Source organism: Heterodontus francisci, chromosome 15 (genome assembly GCF_036365525.1).
Source record: "Heterodontus francisci isolate sHetFra1 chromosome 15, sHetFra1.hap1, whole genome shotgun sequence".
NCBI classification, from domain to species: Eukaryota; Metazoa; Chordata; class Chondrichthyes; order Heterodontiformes; family Heterodontidae; genus Heterodontus; species Heterodontus francisci.
In genome coordinates this window covers 33,298,628-33,321,307 of record NC_090385.1, presented here as the reverse complement: position 1 = coordinate 33,321,307, position 22,680 = coordinate 33,298,628, and positions in this window count along the sequence as shown.

Genomic DNA, 22,680 nt, shown 5'->3' with positions numbered 1-22,680 from the left:
GATCAGCGAGCACAGGGGCAATATGTTAATGGGACTTGGTATGAGTTAAAAAATGGGCAACAGCATTTTGGATGACGTTAAGTTTACAGATGGTCAAATGTGGGAGGCTGGCCAGGAATGCATTGGAATGGTCAAATCTGAAGGTAAAAAAAGCATGGAGGAGGCTTTCAACAGCAGGTGAGCTAAGGCAAGTGGTGGGAAGGTGTTATGTTACGGAGCTGGAAGTAGGCAGTCTTAGTGATGGCGTGGACATGTGGTCAGAATTTCCTCATGGGGTCAAACGCAACACCAAGGGAGTAATTTTGTGCTGTGCACCATGGTGGATTTGGTGGCGTGTGGGGTGATATAATTAGGTGGGAGGTATTTTTTCGTATTCCCGATGGCGGGTTATTTTAGAGGAATTAAGTTGGCGGCGAGTTTCCGGTGTTCCGGGGTTCCCCCAACATGGTGGCGGATTGCAGCTTTGCATTCATTTAAATAACATGAATACTCATTACCCTACGTGTAGTTAGAATTTAGTTCTATCTGCCAGATAACGTGAACAGCGAGCGATATTCCCGTGCCACCCGTTCACGAATGTTTCAATGTGGTGTGCAGCAGTCAGATTTGTGCAGTTGAGTCTCAGGTCTGTGCTCTTCTGTCTTTAACTCATCCATTAAACTAATGCCAGCATTAAAATGGATGTTTGCCTCCAGGCCAGCATTGCTATGGATGTTTAGCTCCACACCAGCAATGGAATGGATGTTTGCCTCCAGGCTCAGCACTAGGAAGGGTGAATCATCTCAGGGGATGGTGGCGAAGGCACGGGCAGGGGAGACATGGAGAAGCAGGGGAGGGTAGTCGGGGAGGGAAGGGTGCGGCTGATCGGTGCATCAAGAAGCAGAGAAGGATGGAGTGCAGCATCCAGGTTGTTGAATGGTTGCTGTTGATGGTGAAGATACATTTTGTCAGCTGCGGGAGTGGTAGGTGGATTAGATCAGTACTGTGTGAAGATATTTGTCAAGGGTCTAATGGGAACAATGAGTGCTGTCGACGCCGGGGAGCTGTGGAGCAAATTGAGGGTAATGGCTAGAAGAGGGAACGGTCACAATCAATGGGGGTGAATGGATTCTGTAGGGGAGAAGGTCAAGACTAATGGGTGGGTATTCGACAGCTTCATATGGAGGGGAACGGGATTTGGCAGCAATGGTCAGCTCGATGTGAGGAGGTTCAAGGATAAGAGTTGGCATGCTGACAGTAATGGGAGTAGGAACAGGGGGGAGGGATGGCACGAATACATTGATTACGCTGTGCATGGAAATAGGGGGAGGCGCAATGGTAATTGTGGGAAGGTAACATTGGGTGGGTCAAGGGTGATGGTCAAAGCGGGAAGGTTGCAGGAAGAGGTTGGAAAGTGGGGAGACTTGCCCTGAATTCCACGCGCATCATTTTCTCCAATGATAATGGAAACCATGTGGACACTCAAGGATTAGAAGGAGAGTGGGAGGAAGCACAGTGGGTGTTTCTTCTACCTGGCTGCAATTTGAAGGTAGATATAAGCAGATTGTTCATTGCCTTGATGTTTCAGTTCACTGGCAACTCTCTGATCATTTATCTTTCAGAAAAGCCACAGCGACCTGGGTCTCATACACCTAGTTTGTCTGGTACCATAGGAGCATACAAATTAGGAGCAGAAGTAGGCCATTCAGCTCGTTGAGTCTGCTCAGCCATTTAATAAGATCATGGCTGATCTGATTCTGTCTCGAATTCCACACTCCCATCTACCCCCGATAATCTTGGATTCCCTTGCCTAACAAGAATCTATCTACCTCTGCCTTAAAATTATTCAATGACCCCACCTCCACCAACTTCTGAGGCAGAGAATTCCAAAGTTGCACAACCCTCTGAGAGAAAAAATTTCTTCTCGTCTCTGTCCTAAAAGGGTGACCCCTAATTTTAAACAGTGCCCCCTAGTTCTGGACTCACCTACAAGAGGATACATCCTTTCCACATTCACCTTGTCAAGACCATTCAGGATCTTATAAACTTCAATCAAGTTTCCCCCCGCTCTTCTAAACTCCAGTAAAAACAAGCCCAGTCTGTCCAACCTTTCCTCATAAGACAACCTGCTCATTCCAGCAGATGCTGGAAATCTGAAATAAAAACAAAAAGTGCTGGAAATACTCAGCAGGTCTGGCAGCATCTGTGGGGAGAGAAGCAGAGTTAACATTAAAGGTCAGAAACCTTTCATCAGAGCAATCTAGTAAACCTCCTCTGAACCGCCTCCAATGCATTCACATCCTTCTGTTATGACCGACTGCTCCATTCAAAACTCCCAATAAAAATAAATGATTCTGATTGTGGTGGGAGAAATGCAGTGTTAATTCAGTCCCGTCCCTTCACAGATCACCTAACATATCAACTTAAACTTTCCAAATTAAAGAAAGAGCCAGCCAAATTGTACCATCTATTAACTCCCGAATGAAGCTAACCAAACCAGGTGTCTTTAAATCAATAAATTGACTGTTTAATTAGAAAAACTAATTTCTTAAACACTACAAAGATATAAACAACATTTAAAATAGAAAAATTAGAGTCCTTGCAAATATATGCTCTTGCAGGAGGTGAAAAAGTCCAAGGTTGCTTGAAGTCGTCACAGCAGTCCAATGGGGAGAAAAAAGGTCCTTCAACAGTAGAACAGTCCATAGTCTAATTCCAGCAGTAAGTGATGCTTTCCTTCTCCAGCGTTGACCACAGTAGATCAACAACTCGCAACCACTTTCAATAGAATCAAACTGGTTTTAGAATTTTTGAGGGATAAAGGATTGTCACAGTCTAACTTCCCTTCCTTCAGTTTAAATTATCAGAGATCTCTGCTTTGGCTTGACCTTTTAGAATTTTGAGAGAGAATAATAAATAAATGGACTAAATTCTCTTCCTAAAGTTTAAATGGGCTGAGAGCACTTCTTTCAGGTGCTAACACACAGCTGTCTGTCTGTGACCTCTGGTAGAATAGGCTGTTTGCACTATAAGCCAGTTCAAAATTAAATTGTAACAAATGTATCTCTCGATGTTCAGTCTGAGTGGCTGTATCCAAGGTAACGAGAATGCACCCCTTGAATCACAGTCTCCGCTTGGCTGTATCCAAGGCAACGAGAATGCATTCTTTGACTCAGTCTTTAGAGATGGCTGCCTTAAAGAAGTATGGCTCTTTTCCAGCCTGAAAGGCACACCACATTCTTCTCAGGAAAAAAAAACTACAGGATCATAACACTTCCTTAAATAAGGAGTCAAAAACTGCACACAGTATTTGGGATGTGATCTCACCAATGCCCTGTATAACTGAAGCATAACATCCTTACTTTTATTTTCAATAACTCTTGTAATAAAGGATAGCATTTCATTAGCCTTCTTTATTACTTGCTGTACCTGCATACTAACCTTTTGTAACTCATGCACTAGAACATCTAGATCCCTCTGCACTTCAGAACTCTGCAGTCATTCCCTGTTTAAGAAATACTCTGCTTTTTTACTTTTCCTGTCAAAGTGAACAACTTCACATTTTCCCACATTATACTCCATCTACCAGATTTTTGCCCATTCACTCAACCTATCTATATTGGTCTGCAAGCTCCTAATGTCCTCTTCACAGGATACTTTCCTAGCTGTCTTTGTGTCATCTGCAAATTGAGCTACCATGCCATCGCTCCCCTCATCTAAGTCATTGATATAAATTGTAAAAAGTTGAGGCCCCAGCAAAGACTCATACGGGCTCTACTCATTACATCCTGCCAATCAGAAAAGGACCCATTTATGCATAATCTCTGTTTTCTCCAGCCAGCCAATCTTCTATCCATGGTAATATGTTACCCCCTACACCATGAGCTCCTCTTTGCGTAATAACCTTTTATGTGGCACCTTGCCTTCTGGAAATCCAAGTACAGTATGTCAACAGGCTCCCCTTTATCCACAGCGTATGTTAGTCCTTCAGGGAACTCCAATAAGTTGGTTAAACGTAATTTCCCTTTCACAAAACCATGCTGACTATTCCCGATTACCTTGAGTTTTTCTAAGTGCCCAGCTATAGACTCCTTAATGATCAATTTTAACACCTTCCCCATGACAGATGTCAAGCTAACTGGCCCACAGTTACCTGTTTTCTGCCTCCTGCACCTTATTGAATAGAGGGATTATATTTGCTACTTTCCAATCTGATGGAACCTTTCCAGGATCTAGCGAATTAAAAAAAATTAACACCAACACATTTACTACCTCATTAGCCACCTCTTTTAAGACCCTAGAATGAAGCCCATCAGTGCCCGGGGCCCGCAGCTCCATCAGTTTGGTTAGTACTGCTTCTCCGGTGATTGTAATTTCACCAAGTTCCTCTCTTCCTTCCACCTCCTGATTTACCACGGGAAGAAGAGCAAAGAGAGAGACTAAAGAGGGCTCTTTTCCGTCAACTCATGATGCCTAACTGCCAGCAACAGGCAGAATAGGAAGTTGAAGATGCTCTGATTCATAACATCCAGGAACAGCTTTATCAAAGTCGGGCATGTCATCGCATCCTCAGGACAAGGACAAATTACCTTCAAATATGAGACAGGCGATGCCAGAGATGGCTAAGGATGTCATGTGAAATGGTCACAGAAATTTGTAGGACCCTGCATCATGACCTGCAGCTGCTCGGCTTTGGTGGGAATCCCATGCTAGTTTCCCTCAAGGTGACTGCTGCACTCAATATTTTCTCCAGTGGTTACTTCCGAGGATCCTCGGGTGGCAGATGTGGCATTTTACAGTCTGCAACCCACAGGTGATCAAAGAAGTGACCAATGCCTTTTTTCAATGTGCCAATGATTTCATCTACTTACCTGTAGATGAGGACAGCCAGGCAGCAAGGTCATGGGCGCCATCGCTGGCTTCCCTAGACTGAAAGCAGTGATTGACAGTACTCATGTGGCCATTGGAGCTCCCTGGGACAAGCCTGCTGTTTTTGTCAATCGCAAAGGCTTCCACTCTTTAAATATGCAACTCGAGTTTGCAAGCACAGGAGAAGAATCATGCATGTTTGCACATGTTTCCAGGGAGCTGTCATGACTCCTACATTTTGAGGAACTCCCAGCTGCCAGCGGTTTTTGAGGAACCTGCTGAAGTAGATGGCTGGATACTGGGGTACCACAAGGATCAGTACTGGGGCCTCAACTATTTACACTTTATATTAATGACTTGGATGAAGAGACAGAGAGTAATGTATCTAAGTTTGCTGATGATACAAAGCTCGGTGGAAAGGTAAGCTGCAGGTAGGGTGTAACGAGGCTACAAAGGGATATAGACAGGTTAAGTGAGTGGGCAGCAAGATGGTAAATGGAGTATAATGTAGGGAAATGTGAAGTTGTTCACTTTGGTTGTAAAAATAGAAAAACAGAATATTTTTTAAAAGGTTTGAAACAGGTAATTGTTGATGTTCAGAGAGACTTGGGGGTACTCGTACAAGGAACGCACAAAGTTAACATGCAGGTGCAGCAGGCTATTAGGAAGGCAAATGGCATGTTAGCTTTTATTGCAAGCAGATTGGAGTACAAGAATAAAGAAGTCTTACTAAAATTGTACAGGGCTTTGGTGAGTCCGCACCTGGAATACTGTGTGCAGTTTTGGTCTCCACATTTAAGAAAGGATGTACTTGCACTGGAGGCTGTGCAGAGAAGATTTACTAAATTGGTCCCTGGGATGAGGGGGTTGTCCTGTGATGAGAGGCTGAGTAAATTGGGCCTATATTCTCTGGAGGTTAGAAGAAGGAGAGGCAATCTAATTGAGACATATAAGATTCTGAAAGGGCTTGATAGGGTGGAAGCTGAGAGATTGTTTTCACTGGTCAGGGAATCTAGAACATGGGGGACATAGTCTCAGGATAAAAGGCCAATCATTCAGGACTGATATGAGGAGAAATTGCTACACTCAAAGGGTTATGAATCTTTGGAATTCTCTACCCCAGAGGGTTGTGGATGCTCCATCGTGGAATACATTTAAGGCTGGGATAGAAATATTTTTGGTCTCGCAGGGTATCAAGGGATATGGGAAGCGGGCAGGAAAGTGGAATTGAAGCCCAAGGTCAGCCATGATCATATTGAATGGTGGAGCAGGCTCGATGGGCCATATGGTCTACGTCTACTCCTATTTCTTGTGTTCTTGTAGATCCTGGGTGACAAGGGTTACCCTCCTTGTACATGGTTGATGACACCAGTATGTCATCCCCAAAGCGCTGCTGAAGAGAGGTACAATGCTGCACACACATCCACCAGAACCATCATTGAACACAACAGTGGCATGCTGAAAATGCGATTCTGTTGCCTTGACTGGTCTGGAGGGGCTATTCAGTATGCACCACAGAGTGTGTCATGAATAATCATTTTCTGCTGTGCCTTGCACAACCTTGCAATTAGACACGGCAACATTCTGCAGGTGGAGGAACAGGAGGAACACCAATCTTCCTCAGATGAGGATGACTATGAAGAGGGTGAGGAGGAGGACAACAATGACAACGATGCCATTATTGATATGAGGGCCATGAAGAGACATGCAAGGGACATTAGGGAGAACCTAATTTATGCATGTTTCAGCCAACAATAAGCTGCATCCTCAAGGAAAGTTGGGAGGAGAAACATAACAATTCCCCACAGAAATTCCCTTTTGCATGAGGTCTTATTCCTCTCTGCAGTCTTAACAAAGCATTACTGCACTTTCATATGATTGGCATTTGAAATCATCTATGGGCTACGATGAATGTGACTACACACCACTGCAAGCAGCATTAAGTTATGACCGTAGAAAACAAAAGTAAAGCATGACAGTATTGGAAAAAGTTATTAATCATCAATAGGAAAACAGCCATCATTGAAGAGTGAAGGCTCAAACTCCAATGAGATATGGACACTGGACATTTCCTGAGATGCTTTGCAAATATCACTGCGTTCCTGCCATGGCCCTCCAAAAAACTTCTTTGCATCCAAGTGTAATCACATTACAGAGAGCGGATCAAATTTTGCATGAAATAAAAATGTATTAATAAATTTGTTCACTCGTCACAATTTGTGCAGCACCCATGCCAACTTTGTGATTAAGATTCTATCAATTTCCTTTTCTCCCATTATGTCTAGGTGCTACCCTGACATTAGCAGCTGAGATGGAGGCAGTCTGCTCAGTACTCTGCCCCGTTGCTGTGGATGACCATGGCGGGCATCCTCTGGAAGAATGTGTCCTTGATGGCTCCATCCTACTGGGGGTTTGCAGTAATGGTATTTGAGTGTCTCCCGTGTGCTCGCCTGCTGGAGATAAGGGGGTCAATTGCGGAAGGCAGACGAGACGTCACTTACCCTGGAGATGTGCTGAGAGGAAAGCCCTGGGGCAGCTGGCACACACTCCTCCTCTGTCTGTGTGCACCTGCCTGTCTCTCAGAGGGGAAGGAGCACCTGGAGGGAGGTCCAAGTTCCTCATCCCCCTCTCGCTTAGACTCTGCTATGTGCAGCCAACAGCAACAGCAATGGATTGCAGGTCATATCGCATGTGCCTTGAGTGGTCAACCAGACTCACCACAGAGCTCACCAAACTCTTGACTGAGGAAGCCATACACTCAAATGTCTGGGAGATGGCAGATTTCATGGCTTTCATAGACTCTTCCATGGCATGCACAAAGTCACGTATGACCTCAGGCATCTCCGACATATTTTCCATGTGGCTTTGCTGCACATCCAGCAGACTTCTCACAGCAACAAACAAAGGATCATCATGAGCATGGGACTGAGCAGGAGCCTGGTCTCCAGCAGTCCTTCGATTTCAGGGGACCCAGCTGGCACATGCTCCCTTAGCTGCTGGGATGTTTCTATGTCGTGCACACCAGCTTGTGACTCAGATTCTAATCTTAAACTCCCTGTGGACCATGTTGATGTATCTGTGCTGGCAGAGGTGGAAGAAGAGGCAGGTGACGGTGCACCCTCTGGGGTATTGGCTTCTTCATCCTCACCAGAGGAGGATTCTTGGACCACATGGTGTTCTGCGATTCGAGTGCGGATACCTGCAGTGGAGACACAAACAGAGGCACTCTAAGCATGTGCTTCACATGAGTTGACACAATTTCCTTCAATTTCCACATATGGCTGCAAGAGCAGAGATTGACACTTCATCCTTATGCCTTGTGGTTCCTGCCTCGCCATCTCCGCTCACTCTGCCTCCCTCCTCTCTCACGATCTCAGATGCCTCCTCCTCAGCCGTGGTCAGCAGTCTTATTATCAGGGACCCCTCCTCCTGTCTTAGCAAGCATACACTTGTGGCTTTGTTTATCCTGCAGCAGACTGTGCAGATTTAATGACATGACAAATGATGCATCACAACCATTGCTTGCATGCATCAACATCACTCATTCTGCATTGGCTTTCACACGACACATCCAATCACAAACAATGCCAATCTTCATCTTGACAAAATATAATTTAGTGAATGGCACCAAGGCTGCTCATGCATTCCAATGCATTCCTTGCCTACCCCCTGCCTTAAAGACACAGAGCCATGGAAGAAAACAATGGAACAGCCTCACCAGGACCACTTACTCTCACTGATCTGAACAAGTCATTGATGTGCTTGCAGCACTGCACCCATGTTCTATGAATGATACTACCATTCGAGACCTCCTCTTCTACCTCCGTCCAGGCCACCTTGGTGAGGTGGGAGGGTCTTCGCACTCCATCTGCAGAGAAGAGGACCTCCTGCTTTTTCCCTGGAGGTGAACCTGCAGGGAGGCATCGCTGTACAGTGGGGCGATTGCTTCCTGCTGGCTGCCATTTGATTACTTTGGCTGTAGGGAAAATAAATGATTTGAAGTTGGTGACCTTCACAAAATAAGGGAGGCAAAAACATTTTGATTTAAGTAAAAGCTTCAATTTAAGTTAGTCATGAAAGGAAGCCTACTGCTCCTTGAGGATGCAAGCACAGAAGTTTTCATATCTGTGGCAATCACGGTGCTCCGGGCAGTGACGGCAGGTTCCACTAATGAAAGATCACCTCCATCTCATGATCTCATGTGTCTCCCATGCCTGTGGCTAATTTACATACAAAACCCCATGGGGAATGGGATTTGCAGCAGAAGTGGATGTTACAGGAACGCCGCAGCACTCATAAGATTTCACCCCAGGTTTGTGAACAGTCTGGTTCAGCCTCAGACAGTTGTCAGGGAGAGGGATGGAGTCTGCGGCTAGGGAATGGTGTTTGTGACAGTGACTGAAGACAGTGCCTTCAATCTTCCCAATATTCAGTTGGAAGAAATTTCTGCTCACCCAGAACTTGATGTCAGACAAGGAGGCTGACAATCTAGAGGTCAAGAGAGGTGACGGTGGGTTAGAGCTGGGAATTCTCAGCCTAGATGTGGAAACTGATGCTATGCTTTTGGTAGATGTTGTTCAGGAGTAACATGTAGATGAGAAATAGGGGGGGGGGGCAAGAATTGTTCCTTGTGGTACACTGGAAGTAACGGTGTAGGAGGGGGAAGAGAAGCCATTGCAGGTGATTCTCTGGCTGCGTTAGGATAAATAAGAATAGAACCAGGCAAGTGTAGTCTCAACCTGTTGGACAACGGTGGAGAGGTGTTGGAGGAGAATGGTGTAATCAACAGTGTCAAAAGCTGCAGACAGGTCAAGAAGGACGAGGTGGGAGACTTTGCCTTTGTCACAGTCACATAGGATGTCATTTATGATTTTGATAAGAGCTGTTTTGGTACTGTGGTGTGGCGGAAACCTGATTGGACCAAGGTTTTGGTGTCATACTAGTTGCTAGTGGGAAGAAAAAGGAAAAATGAAAAGACTTGTATGTAGCAGAAACATCTATGGTTATTAAAATATAATTCAGAGTTAGAAGCGCTGGCAACAGGAGCAACCCACAAAGAGAGAAATTTCAGATAATCATATATGGCTGCCCAATTTGTACTTTCCTTAATGCCTTACCACTAATATCAGCTGGAGAGTTCATGGCCGCAAAACTAGGGTCTATAGCATCACTGCTTTCAATGCTGTGGGAGCCCTGAGGGGCTAAAAATGGCAGTGGTCAGCATTCAGCAACTTTCAGGCACGGCCTGGATAAATCGCCATGTTTGGACTGGCAATCGCCTGGTCATGCCGTGCATGTGCCAGAATCATGCAGAGTAGGCAGATTATGACATCAGTAAGTGTCTAATGCTGATTTGGCACCAAACCTGCCATTTTGGACCTTAACGCCATTTCTTGAACATGCGTTCAGCTGCACGAGGGTTCCCCCTTCCTCCCTCTCCATAGCACTATTTAAAGGTGAAAGGTGAGGTGCTTTTGACTTTCTTTTGCTCCTGCAGTGTTAGTGGAAGTATTGTGTATTGTGTTGTTGGAGGAGCTCATACCAGTTCTTTGCGTCAGAAAGGAATGGTGCTGGACCTTTGTGAGGCGTTGAGTGGTTTTTGAAGGTTGCTAAGCAGAAAGCTTGCTTCCACTCATGGGGGTTGTAGTTCCAGACCATGTTGGGATGCAGCATGACAGGGAGATGGAGCAGAGGCAGCAGACAGGAAAAGCTGTGTGCAGAGGGAGGAAGAGGAGAGCTTTCAACAGAAATCTTTAACCACGTCGGGTATTCAGACAGCACTTTATCCAGGATCAATGTTTGCGTCAGCTACGATTCACCAAGGAGGTGGTCACTCCTAACCAGATCTCAGCCACAGAACTGGGTAAGGATGGTGCTGCCAGTAGCCATCAATGTCATCATGGCCCTCAATTTTTATGGCAACAACCACAATGCTTTCATCCTGCACCCAGTCAGCCATTCCCACCATCTTTGCATTGCCATACCGAACCACAGATGGCTGCTTGGTGATAAGGGCTACCTGCAGTGTACATTGCTCATGAATCCCCTTCGCCACCTGATCATATGTGAACAGTGCTCGTACAATAAGAGCCAAACTGTGACCAGGAATGTCATGCAGCAAACCATTGGCATTCTAAAACAATGGTTCTGCTGCTTGGACAACTGAGGGGGAGCCCTCTAATACTCAACGGAGCAAGTCTCCAAATGTATGGTAGTCTGCTGTGTTCTATAAGGCCTGGCAATCACGAGGGTGCAGCCCTTGCCACCAGGTCTTCAGCAGGTCCTTCAGGAGGAGGAGGAAGAGGTAGAGAAGGAGATTGAGGGAGGAGGAAGAGAGGAGGCATCATTCAAACATCATTGTTCTGACAGGCTGTCTGTGAGCAGCTCATCAGACTTTGGGTCCAATGAAAATATCCTCACATCAACATTGATCCACAATTCTCCGCCTTTCCATCCCTTTGCTCTGCCATGAATCATCACAGCGCCTTCCAGACCAAAACCCTGAAATCAAAGGTACCACAAGAAAACCATTCCATAGAAACTTTATTCAACAGGACTTCTAATAATACATACCAAACTCAATTATTCACCCCTGCCCATTCTCTGTTGCTCCCTCCTGTTAGGTAGCAGCTTGTCATGTAAGAGAGAGGGAAGTGCGTTAGTGATTGTGTTGCAATGTGTTTGCGTGATATGCCCATCATAACTGAATAGTTGGAAGTAGGTGGAAGCAAAGTGAGGTGGGTATGACGTTTGCACCAGTGCTAAATGGGTGAGGGTGAGGTAGAGCATATGTATATTAGGCATTAGTTCTGATTGCAATAGATTGCTGATGAGTGAGTGATGGGGTGTGGTGCATTGAGTGGTATGTGTGGTTGGTGGTGCAGTGGGTAAGAGATGGCATTTGACTCTGTTATTTTATCAATTTCCTCCTTTAATGTTAGTCACAATAGACACAAGGTTAATTTTAGTTTCTGTTAACTGGTTTGTAAGGTACAAGGATATGTACATCAGTTGGGTAGGCCGAATGTCAGATAATATGTATCCTGAGTTCTGATTCCTCTCAGATAATTGAGAAGCTAAAACATTCATTGTTTAAATGGCCAAGCTTTTCATTTTGAAGTTTCTGAAACATGAAGTCTCCAGGCTTGTTCCTCAATCATTGTCTATGTCTGAATACTACAAAGCGGCAGCCTGCCTATTTAATTAAAGGCGTTAGTTTATTAGCATTTTTTGTTGAGACTTGTCTTCATAGGATGAAGAGGGGCAAGGATAATGAAAGTCTAAGTGTTTTGATAGACAGTCCAGTTGCCAGAAGTCTCTGACAGGAAGTTTATCTGGGGTTGTCTAAGCCCAGCAAGTTGGTCTAAAACCAGCAGAAATAGTGCCTCATCATATAAAAAGAGAACAACCGTTTTCAGGTATCTAGTTATTTTGAAAGGCTGTTCAGGGAAGCATCTTTATTGTGTAGATATATGGATATATATACATATGAAGAGAGCAACGCAGAATGTAAATACACTGTGTCACTGTTCATTTACCTCTTTTTTGATAATAAATTGCATATTAGTTTATAGCCTGAATCTAGGTCTGATAGATTATATATTCATTCCACCTTCCAAGGTCAAGAAAAATTACCTGACGTCAAGTGGCACCACTCAGTAAACCAGGGCATGGCAGCAAGAGTTCTCTGTTCAATCCCTCAGTGTTGCTACTGTTCATCAACATATTGGGCTGGAAAAGACACACTCTGGATCATAGGGGATATGGGGTCTACTTATGTATGAGATTGTCAGTATGCTAAACAAGAGTAGAATATGTAGCATAAAACCCAGAAATGTAACACAAATGCCTTGCAGATAATAATCTTGTGAATTGTCTTTCCTCAAATAAAACGCTTTCTTTGAAGGCTATTATTTTCCATAGTGCTAACATTTCTGAGATTGCAGAAGAATTAAAAAAGTTAAAATAAAGTTGGCTTCCCCTTTCTCTTGATGAGATCAACTGTTGCTGTTGGTGCACCCAAAACACAATGTTGTGGATCTTATTCTTGAGATGAATTCCATGCGGGGTGAAGAGGATGAGTTAGGAACGGGAATCCCTGGATGCCACAGCTTAGCTGAGAGAAGGTAGATCTAGTGGGATGGTGGGAGAGATTGTGGGTGGAGGGTGGGTCAGGGGGTGTGGTTTGATATGTTGTGGGGGGGGGGGAAGTCCAACTGTGGGCGAATGGTTGTCTGATCATTGTGGGGGCTGTAGATGATGGTTGAAGGGCAGCTGATGGTCGGGAGGGGAAAATGGTGGTTGGTAGGGGTTTGATTGAAGAAGTGGGGAAGCAGAGCCATTGTTGGGGCAGGTGGAGGAATTTACTGTTAAGCTACTTTTCCTGGTCCACAAGCAGTGCCATAAAAGTGCTAACCTCATGAATTCAGCCCCTCTCGCCTCCTTTCACATACCGTGCTTCTCAAGGCCTGGGAAACCTGGCTACCTGTGATTAAAAATAGAAGCACATGGCTTCATTAAAATACTTAAAAATGACTACCCGGCTTCTGAGGGTAGATTAGCTGCCCACCCCTTGTCACACCTCCATTAAAACTGGAAGTGGGCAGGATTGAGGGGGTTGGGTTCTTGTTTCTTTTCAACCTCCCACCCAAACCAACCCACCCATTTTGGGAGTTAAAATTGCCTCTAACCATACTCAAGTACACCTGCCCCATGTGCTGTTATTTCTCCATATTTTCTAATTAAATCTCTGTTGTGAAGCCTTTATTTGCATAAGTGATGAAATTTCAGTCTCTAAAAGTGTTATAATGAACAGCTATAGGGATTGGAAGGAGGTGATGTTGTTCTAACTTACTCATTGATGTTTGGTTCATAATGGAAGAGAGTCAGATTTAGCTTAAATATATCATTGCTGGCAATGTATTCTGGCTAGCTTTCGAACAAAAGTAATCAACAGTTGAGGTATCTCCTGTCAATGTTAGAATCATAATTGCTTTCCAATTCTTTTTCTCGTCTGTTTGCTTTTCTACAAATTCTCCCCTCCTTTCCAGTGACATTGACTTCTTACCCAGATACTGTTCTGCAGCTGTCATTCCTCCTCTGTTACTTATCCCAGATGGTCATTACTTACATATGAAGCTTTGAAAGTGAATGTGGTTAAGTTATTTTAATGCGTTATACATTTTAACATATGGTCAATTCTGATCCTGTTCTTATCCACACACTGGGCGGCACAGTGGCGCAGTGGTTAGCACCGCAGCCTCACAGCTCCAGCGACCTGGGTTCAATTCTGGGTACTGCCTGTACGGAGTTTGCAAGTTCTCCCTGTGACCGTGTGGGTTTTCGCCAGGTGCTCCGGTTTCCTCCCACAGCCAAAGACTTGCAGCTTGATAGGTAAATTGGCCATTATAAATTGCCCCTAGTGTAGGTAGGTGGTAGGGGAATATAGGGACAGGTGGGGATGTGGTAGGAATATGGGATTAGTGTAGGAATAGTATAAATGGGTGGTTGATGGTCAGCACAGACTTGGTGGGCCGAAGGGCCTGTTTCAGTGCTGTATCTCTAAATAAAAATTTAAAAAAACAATCAATTGAAATAGACATTTGTTGTTGTTTTCATATCTTCATATTTTTTCCTTTGGAGAATAGTATGTAACAGTAGAAGGGGTCCACACCTAACAGTCCAACAAGACAGAATAAGAGTGTTCTATCTTTGGCCATAACTGGCTTTATACCAGTAAATCAGGTGGCTAGTCCTATATGGCAGGAAGGTTTTAAAGGCGCCCACAATTCATACAAAGAGGGAAGGCTGCAACAAAACCAACCAGATAGGTAGTAAAATAACAGTCCACAATATAGGTTTAATGAATGTGCATAAATAAATTTGCATCAGTAACTTGTTTTATTTCCTATTATTAACTAGCAACTCTTTCTGCAATATGCACAGATGATTGAAACTTCAAAGAATCTCTTCATCAGGATAAAAGATATGAACTATGCTTAGTCTGACTTGTCTGATGTCTAATAATTCAAGTATAAAACCAGAAAATGCTGGAAATACTCAGCAGATCTGGCAGCATCTGTGGAGAGAGAAACAGGGTGAATGTTTCAAATCCATGACCTTTCGTCAGAACTGTTCGGTTTCCATACTTTTGGTGGGAAAGCTGTGCTCAAAGGGAATGTGGATCAGAGACACAGAAACAACATTGTAGCCCCAATTCTCTGATCAGTCCTCGCTGTACACACAATACCCTGCTGGGAGTGTGGAAGTACAGAATTAACCTGAACATATACTTACCAAAATATTCTTATTTTAGGACTGAGCAAATAAGAATGTTTCATAATATCTTCAAGCTCTGAATATATGTACTATTGAATATAAATTTCTGGTAAACTGAGTGAATTCACTCATGGACTGCTGTTAGGTCCTGGGGCTTGACTATTGTTTTAAGTTTTCGACTCATTCACTGTAATTCTTCAACAAACATTAATATCACAGTAATGACATTATTCAAATGTCAGGAAGCATGAATGAGACTGTTTCAAATGAATATAACATTTTAAACACTTCTGCTTACCCTATTTTGATTTTCCTTGGTTTCTGTTCTTTCTCACTTTCCTCTATCTTTATTATTTTAATTACAATATAAACAATTGTTAGACCTGGCTTAGTGTAGCACTCTCACCTCGGAGTCGAAAAGCTTTATGTTGAAGCCCCACTCCAATACATAAGCAAATAATCTAGACTGACACTTCAGTGCAGTACTGAGGGAAGCGCTGCATGGTCAGTGATGCCGTATTTTGGATGAGACATTATACCGAGTCCACGTCCGTCCTCTCAGGTGGACATAAAGATCCAATGGCACTATTTTGAAGAAGTGCAGGGGAGGTCCCTTGGTGTCCTGGCCAATAATTATCCCTCAACCAACACCTAAAACAGATTATCTGGCCATTACCTCAATGCCATTTGTGGGAGCTTGCTGTGCACAAATTGCCTGCCGCATTTCCGACATTACAGCAGAGACTGTACTTCAAAAATATTTAATTTTCTCTGAAGCATTTTGGAACCTCCTGAAGTCATGCAAGGCACATAATAAGCACAAATCTCTCTTTCTTCTATTTTGTCTGCCCTCTCAGGTGGATGTAGATGTCCCTATGCCACTATTCAAAGAAAGCAGGGGAGTTCTCCTGATGAAAGGTCACTGACCTAAAATCTTAACTCTGCTTCTCTCTTCACAGGTACTGCCAGACCTGCTGAGTAGTTCCAGCATTTCTTGTTTTTTATTTCAGATTTCCAGCATCTGCAATATTTTGCTTTTATTTATTACAGGGGAGGTCTCCTGGTATTGTGGCCAACATTTATTCCTTGACCAGCAGCAGTAAAACAAATAGGATTGTTGTTTTTGTGTGAGTTAGAGCTGCTGCATCTCTAACTTGCAACAATGACTACACTTTAAAAGTACTTCTTGGCCATGAAGCACATTGAGCATCCTGAGGACATGAATGGCATTATAGTAATGTTGGTTACTTCATCCATCTAATACTGTTTGTTTAGTTGGAGTGCAATAATAAAATCCTGTTCCTTTGAAAAAAATGTTTTGAGTGAATAATCATTCAACTGTTTGAATAATGGACTGAATGTCAGGGTTCGAATCTTGGCCTTTGATTCTTCTGAGGTGGATAAACCGTGTATCACAACTTAGGATGTGGAGAAAAAGCAATAGATTTCAAGGAATGTGTACAGTTCCTGTCATGCTTTCAAAAGTCCTGCCTTCTGATAGTCCTGGTTATTATAAATATAAGCAGAGATCAGCATTGCCTCACATTACCATCTGGTGGCAATGAGATTATGTATAGCTGTATTGCTGTACTGCAGCAAATAGCATTGTTCTGTGCCAGTGATCACCTATCAGTCAGATACTGATGGAGTAAAGTCCTTTCTGTTTGACCTAGAGGCATAGAGACATGGACTCATTACAGCACAAAATTAGACCATTTTTCCCATCAAGTCTATGCCCACTCTCCATAGAACAATCCAGTGAGTCCCATTCCCCCACCACATCCCCGCACCCCTGCAAGTGTATTTCCTTCAAACGTCCGTCCAACTTCCTTTTGAAATCATTAATTGAATCACAGAATCATAGAATTGTTATAGCACAGAAGGAGACCATTTGGCCCAGCATGTCTACACTGACTCTCCGAATGAGCAATTCATCCAGTACCACACCCCCGCCTTGTTCCCGTCACCCTGCACATGCTTAACAGTCTAATTCTCTTTTGAATGCCTTGATTGAACCTGCCTGCACCACACTCCAAGGCAGTGTTTCCAGACCTTAACCAATCACTGCGTGAAAACGTTTTCCTCATATCGGTTTGCTTCTTTTACCAATTACTTTAAATCTGTGCCCTCTCATTCTCGATCCATTCACAAGTGGAAGCAATTTCTCCCTATCTACCCCTCATGATTTTGAATACCTCTATCAAATCACCTCTAGTGTTTTCTCCAAGGAAATTAGTCCTAGCATCTCCAATCTATCTTCATAAATGAAGTTACTCATCCCTGGAACTATTCTCATGAATCTTTTCTGCACTCTGTCCAATGCTTTCACATCTTTCATAAAGTGCAGAGTCCAGAACTGGACGTAATACTCCAGCTGAGGCAGAACTAGTGTCTTATACAAGTTCAATATAACCTCCTTGCTCTTGTACTCTATGCCCCTACTAATAAAGCCGAGTATTGACAGGCAGAGAGATCTGGGCGTACAGGTCCACAGGTCACTGAAAGTGGCAACGCAGGTGGATAAGGTAGTCAAGAAGGCATACAGCATGCTTGACTTCATCGGTCGGGGCATAGAGTATAAAAATTGGCAAGTCATGCTGCAGCTGTACAGAACTTTAGTTAGGCCACACTTAGAATATTACGTGCAATTCTGGTCGCCACACTACCAGAAGGACGTGGAGGCTTTGGAGAGGGTACAGAAGAGGTTTACCAGAATGTTGCCTGGTCTGGAGGGCATTAGCTATGAGGAGAGGTTGGATAAACCCGGATTGTTTTCACTGGAACGACAGAGGTGGAGGGGCGACATGATAGAGATTTACAAAGTTATGAGCGGCATGGACAGAGTGGATAGTCAGAAGCTTTTTCCCAGGGTGGAAGAGTCAGTTACTAGGGAACATAGGTTTAAGGTGAGAGGGGCAAAGTTTAGAGGGGATGTGCGAGGCAAGTTCTTTACACAGAGGGTGGTGAGTGCCTGGAACTTGCTGCCGGGGGAGGTGGTGGAAGCAGGTACGATAATGACGTTTAGGAGGCATCTTGATAAATACATGAATAGGATGGGAATAGAGGGATACGGTCCCCGGAAGTGCAGAAGGTTTTAGTTTAGGCAGACATCAAGATTGGCGCAGGCTTGGAGGGCCGAATGGCTTGTTCCTGTGCTGTACTGTTCTTTGTTCTTTGTTCTTTGATACTGTATGCTTTATTAACCACTCGTTCAACTTGTCCTACCACCTTCAATAACTTTTGCACATATATACCTAGGTCCCTCTGTTCCTGAACCCCCTTTAGAGTTGTATCCTTTATTTTATATTGTCTCTCCATGTTCTTCCTACCAAAATGAATCACCTCACGTTTCTTCACATTGAACATACACCTCTCACTTGTCCTCCCATTCCACCAACTTGTCTACATCCTTTTGAGGTTCTGCACTATCCTCCTCACAGTTCACAATGCTCCCAAGTTTCGTAGCATTTTGAAATTGCACCCTGTATATCAAGGTCTAGGTCGTTAATATATATTGGGAAGAGCAAGGGACCCACCACTGACCCCTAGGGAACTCCACTACAAACCTTCGTCCAGCTCGAAAAACATCCATTAATCATGACTCTCTGTTTCCTGTCCCACAGCTAATTACGTATCCATATTGTTACCACTGTCCCTTTTATTCCTTGAGCTATAACTTTGCTCACAAGTCTATTGTGTGGCACTGTATCAAATGCCTTTTGGAAGTCCATGTACACCACATCAACAGCATTGCACTCATCAACCCTCTCTGTTACTTCTTCAAAAAACTCCAGTAAGTTAGTTAAACACAATTTTCCCTTAACAGACCCATGCTGACATTCCTTAATTAATCCGCATTTTTCCATGTGCCTATTAATTGTGTTCCAAATTATTGTTTCCAGAAGTTTCCCCACCACCAAAGTTAAACTGACTGGCCTGTAGTTGCTGGGCTTATCTTCATACTCTTTTTTGAACAAGGGTGTAACATTTACAATTCACCCATCCTCCGGCACCACCCCTGAGTTTAAGGAAGACTGGAAAATTATGGCCAGTGCCTCTGCAATTTCCATTCTCACTTCCCTCAGTATCCTTGGATGCATCTCATCCAGTGTTGGTGCTTTATCAAATTTAAGCATAGACAGCCTATCTAATACCTCTTCCTTATCAATTTTAAATCCTTCTAGGGTATTAATTACTTCCTCTTTCACAATAGCCTGGGCAGCTTTTTCTTCCTTGGTAAAGACAGGTGCAAAGTATTCATTTAGTACTTCAGCTATTCCCCTGCTTCGATGTGTAAATTGCTTTTTTGGTCCCTAATTGGCCCTACTCCTCCTTTAACCACCTTTGTACTATTTATATGCCTACAGAAGAATTTGGGATTCTGTTTTATGTTAGCTGACAGTCTCTTTTCATACTCCCAATGGTATCTGCTTCCACCATTCTCATAGGCAATGAGTTCCAGGTCATTACCACTTGCTGCATCTGTAAGTTCTTCCTCACATCCCCCTGCTGCATTTCTTGCCCAAACCCTTACATCTGTGTCCCTTAGTCCTTGCACCATCAGCTAATAGGAGCAGTTTTTCCTTGTCTACCTATTCTAAACCTGTCATAATTTTGTACAGCTCTTTCAAATCTCCCCTCAATCTCCTTTGCTCCAAGGAGAACAACCCCAGCTTCTCCAAACTAAAACTAACCTTGTAGCTAAAATCCCTCATCCCTGGAACCATTCTGATAAATCTCTGCACCCGCTCAAGGATCTGCACATCCTTCCTAAAGTGTGATGGCCAGAACTGGCGCAATACTCTAGTTGTAGCCTAATCAGGGATTTATAAAGGTTCTGCATAACTTCCCAGCTTTTGTGCTCAAAACCTCTATTTATGAAGCCCAAGATCCCATATGCTTTGCCAACTATTCTCACAATGTGTCTTGTTGCCTTCAAAGATCTATGCACATGTACCCTAAGGTCCCTCTGTCCCTGCACACTCTTTAGAAGTGTGCCATTAAGATTACATTGCCTCTCCCTATCCCTTCTGCCAAAATACATCACCTCACACTTCTCTATATTAAATTGCATCTTCCACTTCTCTGCCCATTCTGCTAGCCTATCTATGTCCAGTTGCAGTTGTTTTGTATTATCCTCACTATTTGCCTCTTCTCCAAGTCTGGTATAATATTTTGAAATTTTACTCTGTATTCCAATATCCAAGTCAATTTATATATATAAAATAAGCAGTGGTCCTAGCAGTGACTCTTGGGGAACAGCACTGTCTTCTATCCTCCAGTATGAAAATAACCATTTCCCACAGCTTGCTGTTTCTGTCCTTCAGCCAGTTTTTTTAATCCAAGTTGACACTGTCCATCCTATTGTATGAGCCTCAATTTTGTCAATCAAGCTTTCATGTGGTACTTTGTCAAACACTTTCTTAAAATCCATATTGACAACGTCCATTGCATTCCCTTTATCAACTTTCTATGCCACATCATCAAAAAATTAAATTAGATTAGTCAAAGAGGTAGAGATTAAGATAAAGAAGAAAAAGTGTGCTTATGACAGATGCCAGGCAGAAAATATTGTTGAGAACCAGGCTGAATATAGAAGGTCTAGAGGGGAAGTGAAAAAGCAAATAAGAGAAGCAAAGAAAGAGCATGTAAAGAGACTGGCAGCTAACATTAAAGGGAATCCCAAAGTTTTCTATAGACACATAATTAGTGAAAAGGTGATAAAAAGAGGAGTGGGGCCAATTAGGGACCATAAAGAGGATTTATGCATGGAGGCAGAGAGTACAGCTGAGGTATTAAATGAATACTTTGTATCTATCTTTACCAAGGAAAAAGATGCAACTCAGGCCATGGTGAAAGAGGAGGTAATTCAGGCACTAGAGGGGTTTAAAATTGATTAGGATATTAGAGAGGCTGTCTGTCTGTCTGAGTAGATAAAGCACCAGGATCGGATGAGATGCATCCAAGGATACTGAGGAAAGTGAGGTTGAAAATTGTGGAGGCACTGGCCATAAATTTTCAGTCTTCCTTAGACTCGGGGATGGTGCCAGAGGACTATCGAATTGCAAACGTTACACCCTTGTTCAAAATTAATAGTCACATGGACAAATGCGGTTAATTAATGAAAGCCAGCATGGATTTGTTAAGGGAAAATCATGTTTAACTAACTTGCTGGAGTTTTTCGGGGAGGTAACAGAGAGGGTTGATGTGGGCAACACAGCTGATGTGGTGTACATGAACTTTCAAAAGACGTTTGAAAAAGTGCTACACAACAGATTTGTGAGCGAGGTTATAGCTCAAGGAATAAAAGGGACAGTAGCAACAGATACAGAATTGGCTGAGTGACAGGAAACAAAGAGTAGTGCTTAATGGATGTTTTTCAAGCTGGAGGAAGGTTTGTAGTGGAGTTCCCCAGGAGTCAGTGTTGGGACCCTTGCTTTTCCATATATAAAGTAATGATCTAGACTTTGGCGTACAGGGTACAATTTCAAAGTTTGTGGGTGGTACAAAACTTGGAAGCATTGTGACCTGTCAGGCTGACAGTGTAGAACTTCAAAAGGCTGTAGACAAGTTGGTGGAATTGGCAGACAAGTGGCAGATGAAGTTCAAAGCGGAGAAATGAGAAGTGATTCATTTTGGTAGGATGAACATGGAGAGCCAATGGGCTAGATTTTACAGGCCCCCCTAAGGTCAGGGGTGGGGAAGCAGGTGGGGGGGAGGCGGAAAGTGACTCCGGTACAGGCCCGCCATGGACCTAGACACCGGAAAGGCCTGGCCCCATTATGCAGGTGGCAGCGAGGCCTCATAGTAGCTCCCTTGCCTCTCGGCAATGGGAGCCAAATCTAAATATTAAAATTAATGCAAATTAATGAATAAATATTGGCGTTGGTGGCCGGCAGTCCCGTGCCTTCGGATCTCTGTCCGGAGATCTGAGGCGGAACACTGGTGGGGAGGGGAGAGAAGGTAGGTTTCTCTGTGCTGGGGTGGGGGGGAGGTGGCGGGGAGCAGGGTCAAACTCCTCCAATTGGTTTAGGGGATGATGGGAAGGGGTAAAGTGCATAATTTGTGAACTTTGCGGGGGCGGGAAGGACAGGTGCATAAGGTAAGTATTTCGGAAGGGGGGAGAGGACAAGGAATGAGTTATATGGCTTTTGGGAGGGTGGGAGAGGGGCTAGAAACATTTATTTAATTTTTCCAAATCACTATCTTTACAAATTTAAATCGTAATGTAGGGCTCGAAGCACTTTAAAAATGGCATCGGTGCCTGTGCAGTTGTGACTGACGCTGTTGCCAGGGGCAGACCGCCCGCCCCTCCACGCATTTAACATCACGACGGCTCCGCGACGCTTGGCTCACGGAATGTGGGTCGCCATTGTTTATGGCCGCCGCCATAGATTTCAGCTCATTATAGAATAAAGGGTACAATTCTAAAGGGGGTGCAGGAGCAGAGGGACCTGAGTGTATATGTGCATAAGTCATTGAAGGTGTCAGGACTGGTTGAGAGAGCAGTTAATAAAGCATGCAGTATCCTGGGCTTTATTAACAGGGGAACAG